Raw genomic sequence first — 4,431 nt, forward strand, 5'->3', positions numbered from 1 at the left:
GATGACACCACCCTTATTAGCAGAAAGCGAAGAGAAACTAAAGAGCTTCTTGATGAAGGTTAAAGAGGAGAGTGAAAAAGCTGGCTTGAAACTCAACATTCAGAAAAAAGAAAATCATGGCATCCTGTCCCATCACTTCATGGCAAATACATGGGAAAAAAGTGGAAACAGTGACAGATTTTATTTTTTTAGGATGCAAAAGCACTGCAGACAGTGACTGCAGCCATGAAATTAAAAGACACTTGCTCCTTGGAAGAAAAGCCATGACAAACCTAGACAGTACATTAAAAATCAGAGACATCACTTGGCCGAGAAAGGTCCATCTAGTCAAAGTTATGGTTTTCTTCCAGTAGTCATGTACAGATGTGAGAGTTGGAGCATAAAGAAGGCTGAGTGTCAAAGAATTGATGCTTTCGAACTGTGGTGTTGGAGAAGACTCTTGAGAGTCCCTTGGACTGCAAGGAGATCCAACGAGTCCATTCTAAAGGAAATCAACCCCAAATATTCATTGAAGGACTGATGCTGAAGCTCTAAGAAAAAAATCTGATGCAAAGAGCCAACTCATTGGAAAAGACCCTGATGCTAGAAAAGATTGAGGGCAAGAGAAGGGGGCAACAGAGGATGAGATAGTTGGATAGCATCACTGACTCAGTTGAGATGAGTTTGAGCGAACTTAGGGAGACAGTGGAGGACAGGGAAGGCTGGTGTGCTGCATGCAATTCATGGGGTGGCAAAGAGTTGGACATGACTTAGTGACTGAACAATCTTGAAAATAAGTACCATGTAATTGGTTATATGGCTTCCCAGGTGGCGCTAGTGGTAAAGAATCCGCCTGCCAATGCAGGAGATACAAGAGACCTGGGTTTGATCCCTGGGTTGGGAAGATCCCCTGGAGGAGGAAATGGCAACCCAGTCCTGTATTCTTGCCTGGGAAATCCCATGGACATTGGAGCCTGGTGGGCTGTAGTCCATGGCGTCACAAAGAGACATGACTGAGCCATGCATACACACGAAATTGGTTGTAACTGCAGGACTGTATGTAAATAAAGGGTGAGGTTTTTTTCTGTCTTTGCAGTCTCTTAGTGGATTGCTGATGACATGCACCATATTCTGGTTTAACACTTATTCAATGATAATATTTTTTTTTTTACTACCTTTGTGGACAGATTTTCTAGGTTTGGAGATTTTAATTATATTTCCCCCACAACTGAAACATAGCAAGTGCTATGGCAAATGATTGATCTTTTCTGCCTGTTATTTTCTTTTTTAGTTTGTTATGAGGATGAAATTAGTTCAGATAGGTCCAGGGTTTACTGCATTGCTGCTGCTGCTGCTGCTAAGTCGCTTCAGTCGTGTCCGACTCTGTGTGACTCCATGGACTGTAGCCCACTAGGCTCCTCCATCCATGAGATTTTCCAGGCAAGAGTACTGGAGTGGGGTGCCATTGCCTTCTCCATTGGACCCATTGTAATGTTCCTTCTCTTCACAGAGGCCTAAACTGTGTAAATAAGCAAGCCCCCCACCTAGTGGTCAACACAGGACATGCAGGCACTTCTATGAGGGTTCTTCTTTGGTTAAGTAGTGTCCTTTGGATAAATGTCTATTTATTGGTTTAACAGTTTGATGATGGAATGAATATTTAGAGCAGAGCAAGAGTGGGTAAGGGATCTGACCCAACTGGGTTTGAGTTTCTGGCTTGTGCCCTGGGTTGTGGTAATGCTGTGCTTTGAGAAGTAATGGCTGACAGTCAGGCGGCAGGAGATCTTTTATTAATTTGGTGAAAGTGAAAGTTGCTCAGTCATGTCCGACTTTTTGTGACCCCATGGACTATACAGTCCATGGAATTCTCCAGGCCAGAATACTGGAGTGGGTAGCCTTTCTCTTCTCCAGGGGATCTTCCCAACCCAGGGATCGAACCCAGGTCTCTTGCATTGCAGGCGGATTCTTTACCAGTTGAACCATAGTGGAAGCCCAAGGATACTGGAGTGGGTAGCCTATCCCTTCTCCAGTGGATCTTCCCAACCCAGAAATTGAACTGAGGTCTCCTGCCCGGCAGGCGGATTCTTTACCAACTGAGCTGTCAGGGAAGCCCTATTAACTTGGGGGCATATTGAATTGAAAAGTCTGTGAGATCTCCCGATGAAAGTGTCAAATAGGCAGCTTGAAATAATGGTCTTGGACTTGAGAAGTTGGATTGATGATGTGAATTTGGGAGAGACTGCTCTATAGATCAAAGAAGGCGATGGCACCCCACTCCAGTACTCTTGCCTGGAAAATCCCATGGACGGAGAAGCTTGGTAGGCTGCAGTCCATGGCGTCGTGAAGAGTTGGACACGACTGAGCGGCTTCACTTTCACTTTTCACTTTCATGCATTGGAGAAGGAAATGGCAACCCTCTCCAGTGCTCTTGCCTGGAGAATCCCAGAGACGGGGGAGCCTGGTGGGCTGCCGTCTATGGGGTTGCACAGAGTCAGACACGACTGAAGTGACTTAGCAGCAGTAGCAGAAGCAGCTCTATAAATGGCCATAAAAGGCATGAGAATAGATAAGGCTGACTTTAAAGGCAGTATATGGAAGAAGAGAAGTGTATCTGAGACCAAGTCTGAGGTTTCCTAACATGCAAAGGTGGTTGGTTGGAGAAGGTTGAACCAGGAGAGGCAACTGAAAATGAGGTGGTATGGTGGGCAGAACTTTTAGCAGTGGTTCCCAAGGTTCCATGCCCTGGTCCCCAGATCCTGTGTCTTCACTCATGTGATTATATTCTATGGCACAACTGGTCTTAAAACACGGAGCTATCCTGATGGATCTAACCTAACCAGAGACATCCTTGAAAGTGGAGCATTTCCGTTAGTGGATGTCAGAACAACCTGGTGAAATTCCAAGTGTGAGATGGATTCCACGTGCTGTTGCTAACCTTGATGAGGGAAGGATCATGTGAGAAGCAGTATCGGCAGCCTTAAGGAACAGAGGATGAGGCCCTCAGCCGAGGTTGGCAAGGAAATGGGGAAGGCAGTCCTACAGCCTCAAGGAACTGGGTTCTGCCAACAAACTGAATGAGCTTGAAAGCAAATTCTTCCCAGAGACCCCTAGGACCTTGAGTTCGACCTTGTGAGACCTTCAGCAGAGAGCCCAGGCAAACTTGTCTGGAATTCTGATCTAGAGACCAGGAGGTCATTAAATAAATGGTGTTTAAGCTGCCAAACTGGTGGTAATTTGTTGGAAAACAACAGAAAATAAATGCAAGTGGCTGAAGCGAGGAGGAAACCCTAGGGAGGAATCACCAACATTATGGAAGGAGTGTTCTCTAAGAAGGAGAAAAAACGGCCAAAAGATTTGAATGCTGCTGATAATTTTTAAAAAATGGATTAAACGTTCACATGAGATTTAGCTACATGGATGTCATTTGGGGAAGTTAGCAAGATCTCTGTGTGTGGACTGATGGGCCCTGAAGTCTCATGGCCGTGGGTTGAGAAATGAGGCAAGTGTGAAGTGAAGTGAAAGTCGCTCAGTCGTGTCCGACTGTTTGTGACCCCATGGACTATACAGTCCATGGAATTCTCCAGGCCAGAGTACTGGAGTGGGCAGCCTTTCCCTTCTCCAGGGGATCTTCCCAACCCAGGGATCAAACCCAGGTCTCCTGCATGTCGGGCAGATTCTTTACCAGCTGAGCCACAGGGGAAGACCAAGATTGTTGGAGTGGGTAGCCTGTCCCTTCTCCAGCGGATCTTCCTGACCCAGGAATCAACCCGGGGTCACCTGCATGGCAGGCGGACTCTTTACCAACTGAGGTATCAGGGAAGCGAGGCAAGTATAGTCATTGCTTAAATTCCCTTCTGTTAATGGCGAAAAAAGATTGTTATAAGGCAGTAAGTAACTCGAGGGTGTTGGAGGGTGGTGTGAGAACTTCTTCATTTGAATGTGATTAAAAACTGATGTGGGGGGGGGGGTGGGGCTTTTCTGGTGGCTCAGTGGTAAAGCATCCGCCTGCCAATGCAGGAGACATGGGTTCAGTCCCTGATCCAGGCCATGGAGCAACTAAGCCCGTGCACCACGACTACTGAACCGGTGTTCTAGAGCCGGGGAGCAGCAACCACTGAAACCCGCACGCCCTAGAGCCTGTGCTCCGCAAGAAGGGAAGGCATTGCAACGAGAAGCCCACGCACCACAGCTAAAGAGTAGCCCCCACTGTCTGCAACTAGAAAAAAGCCTGCGTGACAACGAAGACAGTACCGCCAAAATAAATAAATAAAAAACCGATGGGAGGTATCAGTGCAGAGGGAGATGTTGAAGACACAGGAGAGAGAAGGGATACAGGCGAGTTACTTTGTGACTTTTTCTTTCTCTTCTGAAAAGTAAGATTTTAAAAAAACAAAGATTTGTAATTATTTCTAAGGTGCTCCTGTGCTGATTATCCAACTTTATTTTTAGCTA

This window comes from Bubalus kerabau, chromosome 14 (assembly GCF_029407905.1).
Source record: "Bubalus kerabau isolate K-KA32 ecotype Philippines breed swamp buffalo chromosome 14, PCC_UOA_SB_1v2, whole genome shotgun sequence".
In the NCBI taxonomy this organism is placed as follows: Eukaryota; Metazoa; Chordata; class Mammalia; order Artiodactyla; family Bovidae; genus Bubalus; species Bubalus kerabau.